We start from the raw sequence: 14642 nt of genomic DNA, 5'->3' as shown, positions 1-14642 counted from the left end.
AACATTAAACGCTACTACTATACAACTAGATTAAATACTATAGAAAGTCTTTACTTCATTGATGCAATTCGATAATATCGATACTCGTTATCAAAAAAGCTCTCGTCATTCAGCAAGATCAAATAATATCAAAAGTTTTCACTCAATTGGAACGCTTCGATAATGTGAATACTAGTAACCGTTATCAATTTATGACGTTGAGGATTTGATGATGGAACATTAAGTGCTAACACCATGTAACAAGAACAAATACTACCCAAAGTGTTCACTTCGTCGGTACACTTCGACATATATGGTACTCGATATGCATAACATTCAAGATACAATGATTGAATATTAAACGCTTCCATCATACACGAAGATCAAATACTACTTAAAGCGTTTCCAACATTGGTATATTTCAATATTATCGATACTCGTTATTAATATATGACGTTCAAAATTTAATGATGGAAAAGTAAACGCTATCATCATACGGCAAAAAAAATACTACTCAATGTTGTTACTTCATCGGTTCACCTCGATATATATCGATTATCATTATCAATCTATGTCGTTCAAGATTCAATGATGGTACATTAATTGCTACCATTATACAAAAAGATCAAATACTACCAAAGTTTTTACTTTATTGGTACTCTTCGATATATATTGATACTAGTTATTAATTTTTACGTTCAAAATTAAATTATGTAACATTAAACGCTACCACCATATAGCAAGACCAAATAATACCCAAAGCTTGCATTTCATTGGTAAACTTCGATAATTATCGATATCCCTAATCAAGACTCAACTATGGAATATTAACGCTGCCATCATATAGTTTGATCAAATATTATCCAAAGCTTCTACTTCATCGGTTCACTACGATACTTATCTATTCTCGTTATGATAAATCTATGACTTACAAGATAGCATGATGGAACAATAACGCAATCATGATCCATCAAGGTCAAATACTAGCCAAAGCTATTTGATTGGTACACCGCGATAATATCGATACCCCTATCAATCTATGACGTTCAAGATTCAATGATGGAACAAAAGACGATGGTCACGATACCATCAAACAGCTTGATCAAACACTATCCAAATCTTTTACTTAATCGGTTCACTTCAATATTTATCGATACTCGCTGTCAATAAGCGATGTTCAAAATTTAATTATGGAATAATAACCGTTTGCACAACACAGCAATATCAAATGGCTTTCTAAAGCTTTCACTTCAGCAATATATTTCGATATTTATCGATATCCCTTCATGGCCCAAACTAGACAGTTGCTTGAAATACCCAACATTTTGACTCCGGTGGTAAACTTGGATATATGAAAATTGATAATTGATCATCTGGACAAAACCACGTGTGTTTTGTACTAGTTCTTTTTTACAGGTTCAAACCTTTTTATAATGTGAAAAAAGGCTAATAAATAAAATGAAAGACTGTTTTTTATTCTTCTTTCATTTTGTTTAATTAAAGCACTAGTAAATATGGCATATAGTATATATGACAAACGAATGTGGCGGAGTTAAACATGTTTGTTAGCGCTCAACTCTCGACCTAACCTGGGACAGTGGTGTACAAGTACAACATAAGAACAAATTTATTATAGTCAGTTGAAAAAGGTTTAACTCATCAGATGAACACAAATGGAAATATACCTAACAAAAGGAGAACGTAGACGGGTACTTATACTGTACATCCCATAAACATTTAGACACCAACTACAGATCTGACAATTATACTGATCATAGCTAGTTTAAACATATTTGTTTATAGTGGATTGGGAAACAAGTTTTTCAATTTATATCAATCCCTTGGACCTTTGCGGGTGCTAGTGTTGCCTTGTAGCGGCATTAGCCTGCTCTTTTTCGAAATCTACAAGGGTCTCTTTAACGTGGAAAAGATATGGCTCTGTCTTGACACGTGTCAGCCATTTATCGTTCTCTCCCGACGGACTATCATCGTTTCTTCAAGACCATATACTCGCAAATTGGGTCAAGGGAGAGCCGAAAATTTAGTTTCTGACATTTTCATCCCGGAACGGAAATCGAGCAAGGAATCTTTGTGTTAGTAGTAATTACCTATAGCTATGTAAATGTATATCAATACTCGTTATCAATATATTAAGTTTTCCAGAAAGGCATATGTATCAGACAAAATAAATTACATAATATGTCAGACTTAAAAAGCAAAACAAAATCAACATTGTTTTATATGTTTTCGTTTTTTTTTTATAAATCAAATAAAATAGGTTGCGGTAGGGTTACACGAGTGACCATCTTACGGCCCAGAATAGCGAAATAAAAATCACTCAACAGAGAACCGGGAATTAAGCTCACGCGTAATCAACAAAAATTATGGGCTTTGTTCATTATTGAAGGCCGTGTGGTGACCTAATGTTGTTAATTTCTGAGTCAGTTTGTCTCTTGTGAAGAGTTGTCTTATTGCCAATCATACCAAATAGAAATGGAAAGTCCACAATAGAAAAACAGTTTTGATTGCCTCCGGGGAGGAAGTTACGAATCAAATCTACTCTAACATCGTTAGGTTGATTTTCTGGGCAATTTATACATATTCTAACGCCTGGTATTTCTTAATCATAAGAAATCCGATGGACAAGGTATAATTTGCAGTTGTCACTACACATAGGCAGAGATATACATATATTAATTTACAGTGATTGTATGCTTCTAAAAATAAATTAGCATCCTGTAATTATACTGAAGAGATGAGTAGATGATCATTTCTGTACACTAAAAAGAATACCTCGTGTCTGTATCAGAGATCCTTGTTTAATTCCTACAACAAGGTAACACCTCCCGAAACGAAAGCTTATTTTTATAAGCTAGAGTTAGAGGATGGGATAAGGTCTCTGCGCAATGCTAGGCGGTGTTGTCGTAGAAGTTAGAAATAAAAAGTACAGGTTCCAGCCCCGGCGCCGGGGAGGAAGTTACGAATCAAATCTACTCTAACATCGTTAGGTTGATTTTCTAGGCACTTTATATATATATATATATACTTATTAAAATATGAACCAGGAAAATCATCGGTTACATATGCACTAAAATAAACAATGAAGCAATAGTTTGTACCAATGACACAAGCTTTTTTTATCACTTAATACAGTTTTCGTTTGATCTATAGTTACAAGATAGTGAATGCAGCATTCGAATAGGGACTGTTCGATTCATACTCAGAAATTTTGCAAAATTTGTCAAAAATAGAAAACACCCTTTTTTATTCAATATAGATATTCTACATTATATGGTGTCGACGATAAGTTAGTAATGGAACTTGAAAAACTTTAAAAAGTTGAATTTTATACAAGACTTTAACAAAAAGGTTGCCACATATGTAATATGATGGACACATCAACCTTTAAAAATAAGACCCTTCCATTATGTTTTCATCTTGTAATCCTAACAAATCTTCTAACTTTTAAGCTTTCCTCTGAACTTGTTTACAAATGATGAAAATAAAATTTCCCTTAAATTCTGCCATTCTTATAGGTATTACAATGTTGCAAAGATAAAGAGTTTGTCCAGCGGCACATATTACAGTCATGTCCAGATTCATCATTATACCATGCTGAAAAACTCTATCGATAAATTCAATTTCAAATGAATATCGTCTTGTTTAACAAAAATAAGATATGTGTGTGAAACGTCTGAAATATACAATGATTGATTTATTCGTTGTTGGTCTTTAACGCCACTTTAATTATTTGTTTGCTATTTCATGGTGGCCAGCTTTTTGTTGATGGAGAAGAAAGCTGGAGCGCCCGGACAGAGCTACTGACCTTCGACTGGGAAACTGTCAAACATAGTTTTGGAGACGAACTAAGCAACACGTGTAAGGCATGTAGGGTTTGAACACTAAAATAAGCGATGAAGCAATAATTTGTACCAATGACACAAGCTTTTTTTATCACTTTATACAGTTTTCGTTTGATCTATAGTTTTTTTTCTTTTTGGAATATAAATTGAATATAACAAGACGTGTTAAAACGAATTGAGGAAAAAAAAACGGTAGCTGAAAAAAAAAATTGTCGTTAAGATGCTGTCCAGTTGAGGGAAATTCGTGTAGTCTGACTTACAGTCAAACTAACCATATGCCAATGATTATTGATGTTGCCAGGTTACTGTCTAATTACTTTTACTTCATACTGTCACTTTGATGTACAATACATAAGTATACATATTAAAACATAAAGTTAGGATGGCATAATTGAGTGCTGAAAAAAGCAAAAGAGAGACTCAAAGAAATAAATAAAAAAAGACAAAATGATCTGATTTTCAAAAGTGACCTGTTTGGTCGCTCGTAATCGGTTGTCTATAAATATAGTTCCTGGCATTTTTTATGAATGTAAACATTTAGTACTGTGTTTTTTAACATATAAAAAACTATGACTAAAAGTATCAGTTATGTAATTTCTTTTATAGTGACCTTTATGATATTTTTGTATTATGGTTTATATCATTGGGGTATTGTGGGACTATGTGTGAAATTGTATGAAGGGCAACTCTGCCAATTCAAGCAGCGAGGGACTATTCGCACTTGTCTTGTGACTTCATTTCATGTTTAAGCAGTTCCGAATAAGTAAATTCTTGAGTTTACGCCAAGAGGAGCATCATCTTTTCAACTTTTGTTTCCTTTTGTAGACTATGTACCTCAAATGTTTTATCTGAAAAATATGTCTTCACTGGGAACCCCAGAGCTGAAACGTGCACACGTCAGTTTAGCAGGGACAATACTCTGTACCCCTATTTTTGTCATTTTTGCACATGGAATCTTTATAGACGCTGTTAGTGGTAAAGAGTATTGCTTGTCATCGACATGTCTTACAAGATAGTGAATGCAGCATTCGAATAGGGGCTGTTCGATTCATACTCAGAAATTTTGCAATTGTCAAAAATAGAAAACACCCTTTTTTATTCAATATAGATATTCTACATTATAAGATGTCGACGTTAAGTTAGTAATGGAACTTGAAAAACTTAAAAAAGTTGAATTTTATACAAGACTTTAACAAAAAGGTTGCCACATATGTAATATGATGGACACATCAACCTTTAAAAATAAGACCCTTCCATTATGTTTTCATCTTGTAATCCTAAAAAATCTTCTAACTTTTAAGCTTTCCTCTGAACTTGTTTACAAATGATGAAAATAAAATTTCCCTTAAATTCTGCCATTCTTATAGGTATTACAATGTTGCAAAGATAAAGAGTTTGTCCAGCGGCACATATTACAGTCATGTCCAGATTCATCATTATACCATGCTGAAAAACTCTATCGCTAAATTCAATTTCAAATGAATATCGTCTTGTTTAACAAAAATAAGATATGTGTGTGAAACGTCTGAAATATACAATGATTGATTTATTCGTTGTTGGTCTTTAACGTCACTTTAATTATTTGTTTGCTATTTCATGGTGGCCAGCTTTTTGTTGATGGAGAAGAAAGCTGGAGCGCCCGGACAGAGCTACTGACCTTCGACTGGGAAACTGTCAAACATAGTTTTGGAGACGAACTAAGCAACACGTGTAAGGCATGTAGGGTTTGAACACTAAAATAAGCGATGAAGCAATAATTTGTACCAATGACACAAGCTTTTTTTATCACTTTATATAGTTTTCGTTTGATCTATAGTTTTTTTTCTTTCTGGAATATAAATTGAATATAACAAGACGTGTTAAAACGAATTGAGGAAAAAAAACGGTATCTGAAAAAAAAAATTGTCGTTAAGATGCTGTCCAGTTGAGGGAAATTCGTGTAGTCTGACTTACAGTCAAACTAACCATATGCCAATGATTATTGATGTTGCCAGGTTACTGTCTAATTACTTTTACTTCATACTGTCACTTTGAAGTACAATACATAAGTATACATGTTAAAACATAAAGTTAGGATGGTATGTCATGCATAATTGAGTGCTGAAAAAGCAAAAGAGAGACTCAAAGAAATAAATAAAAAAAGACAAAATGATCTGATTTTCAAAAGTGACCTGTTTGGTCGCTCGTAATCGGTTGTCTATAAATATAGTTCCTGGCATTTTTTATGAATGTAAACATTTAGTACTGTGTTTTTTTAACATATAAAAAACTATGACTAAAAGTATCAGTTATGTAATTTCTTTTATAGTGACCTTTATGATATTTTTGTATTATGGTTTATATCATTGGGGAATTGTGGGACTATGTGTCAAATTGTATGAAGGGCAACTCTGCCAATTCAAGCAGCGAGCAACGATTCGCACATGTCTTGTGACTTCATTTCATGTTTAAGCAGTTCCGAATAAGTAAATTCTTGAGTTTACGCCAAGAGGAGCATCATCTTTTCAACTTTTGTTTCCTTTTGTAGACTATGTACCTCAAATGTTTTATCTGAAAAATATGTCTTCACTGGGAACCCCAGAGCTGAAACGTGCACACGTCAGTTTAGCAGGGACAATACTCTGTACCCCTATTTTTGTCATTTTTGCACATGGAATCTTTATAGACGCTGTTAGTGGTAAAGAGTATTGCTTGTCATCGACATGTCTTACAAGATAGTGAATGCAGCATTCGAATAGGGACTGTTCGATTCATACTCAGAAATTTTGCAATTGTCAAAAATAGAAAACACCCTTTTTTATTCAATATAGATATTCTACATTATAAGGTGTCGACGTTAATTTAGTAATGGAACTTGAAAAACTTAAAAAAGTTGAATTTTATACAAGACTTTAACAAAAAGGTTGCCACATATGTAATATGATGGACACATCAACCTTTAAAAATAAGACCCTTCCATTATGTTTTCATCTTGTAATCCTAAAAAAACTTCTAACTTTTAAGCTTTCCTCTGAACTTATTTACAAATGATGAAAATAAAATTTCCCTTAAATTCTGCCATTCTTATAGGTATTACAATGTTGCAAAGATAAAGAGTTTGTCCAGCGGCACATATTACAGTCATGTCCAGATTCATCATTATACCATGCTGAAAAACTCTATCGCTAAATTCAATTTCAAATGAATATCGTCTTGTTTAACAAAAATAAGATATGTGTGTGAAACGTCTGAAATATACAATGATTGATTTATTCGTTGTTGGTCTTTAACGTCACTTTAATTATTTGTTTGCTATTTCATGGTGGCCAGCTTTTTGTTGATGGAGAAGAAAGCTGGAGCGCCCGGACAGAGCTACTGACCTTCGACTGGGAAACTGTCAAACATGGTTTTGGAGACGAACTAAGCAACACGTGTAAGGCATGTAGGGTTTGAACACTAAAATAAGCGATGAAGCAATAATTTGTACCAATGACACAAGCTTTTTTTATCACTTTATATAGTTTTCGTTTGATCTATAGTTTTTTTTCTTTCTGGAATATAAATTGAATATAACAAGACGTGTTAAAACGAATTGAGGAAAAAAAACGGTAGCTGAAAAAAAAAATTGTCGTTAAGATGCTGTCCAGTTGAGGGAAATTCGTGTAGTCTGACTTACAGTCAAACTAACCATATGCCAATGATTATTGATGTTGCCAGGTTACTGTCTAATTACTTTTACTTCATACTGTCACTTTGAAGTACAATACATAAGTATACATGTTAAAACATAATGTTAGGATGGTATGTCATGCATAATTGAGTGCTGAAAAAGCAAAAGAGAGACTCAAAGAAATAAATAAAAAAAGACAAAATGATCTGATTTTCAAAAGTGACCTGTTTGGTCGCTCGTAATCGGTTGTCTATAAATATAGTTCCTGGCATTTTTTATGAATGTAAACATTTAGTACTGTGTTTTTTTAACATATAAAAAACTATGACTAAAAGTATCAGTTATGTAATTTCTTTTATAGTGACCTTTATGATATTTTTGTATTATGGTTTATATCATTGGGGAATTGTGGGACTATGTGTCAAATTGTATGAAGGGCAACTCTGCCAATTCAAGCAGCGAGCAACGATTCGCACATGTCTTGTGACTTCATTTCATGTTTAAGCAGTTCCGAATAAGTAAATTCTTGAGTTTACGCCAAGAGGAGCATCATCTTTTCAACTTTTGTTTCCTTTTGTAGACTATGTACCTCAAATGTTTTATCTGAAAAATATGTCTTCACTGGGAACCCCAGAGCTGAAACGTGCACACGTCAGTTTAGCAGGGACAATACTCTGTACCCCTATTTTTGTCATTTTTGCACATGGAATCTTTATAGACGCTGTTAGTGGTAAAGAGTATTGCTTGTCATCGACATGTCTTACAAGATAGTGAATGCAGCATTCGAATAGGGACTGTTCGATTCATACTCAGAAATTTTGCAATTGTCAAAAATAGAAAACACCCTTTTTTATTCAATATAGATATTCTACATTATAAGGTGTCGACGTTAATTTAGTAATGGAACTTGAAAAACTTAAAAAAGTTGAATTTTATACAAGACTTTAACAAAAAGGTTGCCACATATGTAATATGATGGACACATCAACCTTTAAAAATAAGACCCTTCCATTATGTTTTCATCTTGTAATCCTAAAAAAACTTCTAACTTTTAAGCTTTCCTCTGAACTTATTTACAAATGATGAAATTAAATTTCCCTTAAATTCTGCCATTCTTATAGGTATTACAATGTTGCAAAGATAAAGAGTTTGTCCAGCGGCACATATTACAGTCATGTCCAGATTCATCATTATACCATGCTGAAAAACTCTATCGCTAAATTCAATTTCAAATGAATATCGTCTTGTTTAACAAAAATAAGATATGTGTGTGAAACGTCTGAAATATACAATGATTGATTTATTCGTTGTTGGTCTTTAACGTCACTTTAATTATTTGTTTGCTATTTCATGGTGGCCAGCTTTTTGTTGATGGAGAAGAAAGCTGGAGCGCCCGGACAGAGCTACTGACCTTCGACTGGGAAACTGTCAAACATAGTTTTGGAGACGAACTAAGCAACACGTGTAAGGCATGTAGGGTTTGAACACTAAAATAAGCGATGAAGCAATAATTTGTACCAATGACACAAGCTTTTTTTATCACTTTATATAGTTTTCGTTTGATCTATAGTTTTTTTTCTTTCTGGAATATAAATTGAATATAACAAGACGTGTTAAAACGAATTGAGGAAAAAAAACGGTAGCTGAAAAAAAAAATTGTCGTTAAGATGCTGTCCAGTTGAGGGAAATTCGTGTAGTCTGACTTACAGTCAAACTAACCATATGCCAATGATTATTGATGTTGCCAGGTTACTGTCTAATTACTTTTACTTCATACTGTCACTTTGAAGTACAATACATAAGTATACATGTTAAAACATAAAGTTAGGATGGTATGTCATGCATAATTGAGTGCTGAAAAAGCAAAAGAGAGGCTCAAAGAAATAAATAAAAAAAGACAAAATGATCTGATTTTCAAAAGTGACCTGTTTGGTCGCTCGTAATCGGTTGTCTATAAATATAGTTCCTGGCATTTTTTATGAATGTAAACATTTAGTACTGTGTTTTTTTAACATATAAAAAACTATGACTAAAAGTATCAGTTATGTAATTTCTTTTATAGTGACCTTTATGATATTTTTGTATTATGGTTTATATCATTGGGGAATTGTGGGACTATGTGTCAAATTGTATGAAGGGCAACTCTGCCAATTCAAGCAGCGAGCAACGATTCGCACATGTCTTGTGACTTCATTTCATGTTTAAGCAGTTCCGAATAAGTAAATTCTTGAGTTTACGCCAAGAGGAGCATCATCTTTTCAACTTTTGTTTCCTTTTGTAGACTATGTACCTCAAATGTTTTATCTGAAAAATATGTCTTCACTGGGAACCCCAGAGCTGAAACGTGCACACGTCAGTTTAGCAGGGACAATACTCTGTACCCCTATTTTTGTCATTTTTGCACATGGAATCTTTATAGACGCTGTTAGTGGTAAAGAGTATTGCTTGTCATCGACATGTCTTACAAGATAGTGAATGCAGCATTCGAATAGGGACTGTTCGATTCATACTCAGAAATTTTGCAATTGTCAAAAATAGAAAACACCCTTTTTTATTCAATATAGATATTCTACATTATAAGGTGTCGACGTTAATTTAGTAATGGAACTTGAAAAACTTAAAAAAGTTGAATTTTATACAAGACTTTAACAAAAAGGTTGCCACATATGTAATATGATGGACACATCAACCTTTAAAAATAAGACCCTTCCATTATGTTTTCATCTTGTAATCCTAAAAAAACTTCTAACTTTTAAGCTTTCCTCTGAACTTATTTACAAATGATGAAAATAAAATTTCCCTTAAATTCTGCCATTCTTATAGGTATTACAATGTTGCAAAGATAAAGAGTTTGTCCAGCGGCACATATTACAGTCATGTCCAGATTCATCATTATACCATGCTGAAAAACTCTATCGATAAATTCAATTTCAAATGAATATCGTCTTGTTTAACAAAAGTAAGATATGTGTGTGAAACGTCTGAAATATACAATGATTGATTTATTCGTTGTTGGTCTTTAACGCCACTTTAATTATTTGTTTGCTATTTCATGGTGGCCAGCTTTTTGTTGATGGAGAAGAAAGCTGGAGCACCCGGACAGAGCTACTGACCTTCGACTGGGAAACTGTCAAACATAGTTTTGGAGACGAACTAAGCAACACGTGTAAGGCATGTAGGGTTTGAACACTAAAATAAGCGATGAAGCAATAATTTGTACCAATGACACAAGCTTTTTTTATCACTTTATACAGTTTTCGTTTGATCTATAGTTTTTTTTTTCTTTTTGGAATATAAATTGAATATAACAAGACGTGTTAAAACGAATTGAGGAAAAAAAACGGTAGCTGAAAAAAAAAATTGTCGTTAAGATGCTGTCCAGTTGAGGGAAATTCGTGTAGTCTGACTTACAGTCAAACTAACCATATGCCAATGATTATTGATGTTGCCAGGTTACTGTCTAATTGCTTTTACTTCATACTGTCACTTTGATGTACAATACATAAGTATACATGTTAAAACATAAAGTTAGGATGGTATGTCATGCATAATTGAGTGCTGAAAAAGCAAAAGAGAGACTCAAAGAAATAAATAAAAAAAGACAAAATGATCTGATTTTCAAAAGTGACCTGTTTGGTCGCTCGTAATCGGTTGTCTATAAATATAGTTCCTGGCATTTTTTATGAATGTAAACATTTAGTACTGTGTTTTTTAACATATAAAAAACTATGACTAAAAGTATCAGTTATGTAATTTCTTTTATAGTGACCTTTATGATATTTTTGTATTATGGTTTATATCATTGGGGTATTGTGGGACTATGTGTCAAATTGTATGAAGGGCAACTCTGCTAATTCAAGCAGCGAGGGACGATTCGCACGTGTCTTGTGACTTCATTTCATGTTTAAGCAGTTCCGAATAAGTAAATTCTTGAGTTTACGCCAAGAGGAGCATCATCTTTTCAACTTTTGTTTCCTTTTGTAGACTATGTACCTCAAATGTTTTATCTGAAAAATATGTCTTCACTGGGAACCCCAGAGCTGAAACGTGCACACGTCAGTTTAGCAGGGACAATACTCTGTACCCCTATTTTTGTCATTTTTGCACATGGAATCTTTATAGACGCTGTTAGTGGTAAAGAGTATTGCTTGTCATCGACATGTCTTACAAGATAGTGAATGCAGCATTCGAATAGGGACTGTTCGATTCATACTCAGAAATTTTGCAATTGTCAAAAATAGAAAACACCCTTTTTTATTCAATATAGATATTCTACATTATAAGGTGTCGACGTTAAGTTAGTAATGGAACTTGAAAAACTTTAAAAAGTTGAATTTTATACAAGACTTTAACAAAAAGGTTGCCACATATGTAATATGATGGACACATCAACCTTTAAAAATAAGACCCTTCCATTATGTTTTCATCTTGTAATCCTAACAAATCTTCTAACTTTTAAGCTTTCCTCTGAACTTGTTTACAAATGATGAAAATAAAATTTCCCTTAAATTCTGCCATTCTTATAGGTATTACAATGTTGCAAAGATAAAGAGTTTGTCCAGCGGCACATATTACAGTCATGTCCAGATTCATCATTATACCATGCTGCAAAACTCTATCGCTAAATTCAATTTCAAATGAATATCGTCTTGTTTAACAAAAATAAGATATGTGTGTGAAACGTCTGAAATATACAATGATTGATTTATTCGTTGTTGGTCTTTAACGTCACTTTAATTATTTGTTTGCTATTTCATGGTGGCCAGCTTTTTGTTGATGGAGAAGAAAGCTGGAGCGCCCGGACAGAGCTACTGACCTTCGACTGGGAAACTGTCAAACATAGTTTTGGAGACGAACTAAGCAACACGTGTAAGGCATGTAGGGTTTGAACACTAAAATAAGCGATGAAGCAATAATTTGTACCAATGACACAAGCTTTTTTTATCACTTTATATAGTTTTCGTTTGATCTATAGTTTTTTTTCTTTCTGGAATATAAATTGAATATAACAAGACGTGTTAAAACGAATTGAGGAAAAAAAACGGTAGCTGAAAAAAAAAATTGTCGTTAAGATGCTGTCCAGTTGAGGGAAATTCGTGTAGTCTGACTTACAGTCAAACTAACCATATGCCAATGATTATTGATGTTGCCAGGTTACTGTCTAATTACTTTTACTTCATACTGTCACTTTGAAGTACAATACATAAGTATACATGTTAAAACATAAAGTTAGGATGGTATGTCATGCATAATTGAGTGCTGAAAAAGCAAAAGAGAGACTCAAAGAAATAAATAAAAAAAGACAAAATGATCTGATTTTCAAAAGTGACCTGTTTGGTCGCTCGTAATCGGTTGTCTATAAATATAGTTCCTGGCATTTTTTATGAATGTAAACATTTAGTACTGTGTTTTTTAACATATAAAAAACTATGACTAAAAGTATCAGTTATGTAATTTCTTTTATAGTGACCTTTATGATATTTTTGTATTATGGTTTATATCATTGGGGTATTGTGGGACTATGTGTGAAATTGTATGAAGGGCAACTCTGCCAATTCAAGCAGCGAGGGACGATTCGCACGTGTCTTGTGACTTCATTTCATGTTTAAGCAGTTCCGAATAAGTAAATTCTTGAGTTTACGCCAAGAGGAGCATCATCTTTTCAACTTTTGTTTCCTTTTGTAGACTATGTACCTCAAATGTTTTATCTGAAAAATATGTCTTCACTGGGAACCCCAGAGCTGAAACGTGCACACGTCAGTTTAGCAAGGACAATACTCTGTACCCCTATTTTTGTCATTTTTGCACATGGAATCTTTATAGACGCTGTTAGTGGTAAAGAGTATTGCTTGTCATCGACATGTCTTACAAGATAGTGAATGCAGCATTCGAATAGGGACTGTTCGATTCATACTCAGAAATTTTGCAATTGTCAAAAATAGAAAACACCCTTTTTTATTCAATATAGATATTCTACATTATAAGGTGTCGACGTTAAGTTAGTAATGGAACTTGAAAAACTTTAAAAAGTTGAATTTTATACAAGACTTTAACAAAAAGGTTGCCACATATGTAATATGATGGACACATCAACCTTTAAAAATAAGACCCTTCCATTATGTTTTCATCTTGTAATCCTAACAAATCTTCTAACTTTTAAGCTTTCCTCTGAACTTGTTTACAAATGATGAAAATAAAATTTCCCTTAAATTCTGCCATTCTTATAGGTATTACAATGTTGCAAAGATAAAGAGTTTGTCCAGCGGCACATATTACAGTCATGTCCAGATTCATCATTATACCATGCTGCAAAACTCTATCGCTAAATTCAATTTCAAATGAATATCGTCTTGTTTAACAAAAATAAGATATGTGTGTGAAACGTCTGAAATATACAATGATTGATTTATTCGTTGTTGGTCTTTAACGTCACTTTAATTATTTGTTTGCTATTTCATGGTGGCCAGCTTTTTGTTGATGGAGAAGAAAGCTGGAGCGCCCGGACAGAGCTACTGACCTTCGACTGGGAAACTGTCAAACATAGTTTTGGAGACGAACTAAGCAACACGTGTAAGGCATGTAGGGTTTGAACACTAAAATAAGCGATGAAGCAATAATTTGTACCAATGACACAAGCTTTTTTTATCACTTTATATAGTTTTCGTTTGATCTATAGTTTTTTTTCTTTCTGGAATATAAATTGAATATAACAAGACGTGTTAAAACGAATTGAGGAAAAAAAACGGTAGCTGAAAAAAAAAATTGTCGTTAAGATGCTGTCCAGTTGAGGGAAATTCGTGTAGTCTGACTTACAGTCAAACTAACCATATGCCAATGATTATTGATGTTGCCAGGTTACTGTCTAATTACTTTTACTTCATACTGTCACTTTGAAGTACAATACATAAGTATACATGTTAAAACATAAAGTTAGGATGGTATGTCATGCATAATTGAGTGCTGAAAAAGCAAAAGAGAGACTCAAAGAAATAAATAAAAAAAGACAAAATGATCTGATTTTCAAAAGTGACCTGTTTGGTCGCTCGTAATCGGTTGTCTATAAATATAGTTCCTGGCATTTTTTATGAATGTAAACATTTAGTACTGTGTTTTTTAACATATAAAAAACTATGACTAAAAGTATCAGTTAT

Source organism: Mytilus edulis, chromosome 8 (genome assembly GCF_963676685.1).
Source record: "Mytilus edulis chromosome 8, xbMytEdul2.2, whole genome shotgun sequence".
Lineage (NCBI taxonomy): Eukaryota > Metazoa > Mollusca > Bivalvia > Mytilida > Mytilidae > Mytilus > Mytilus edulis.
This window is presented reverse-complemented; position numbering follows the sequence as displayed.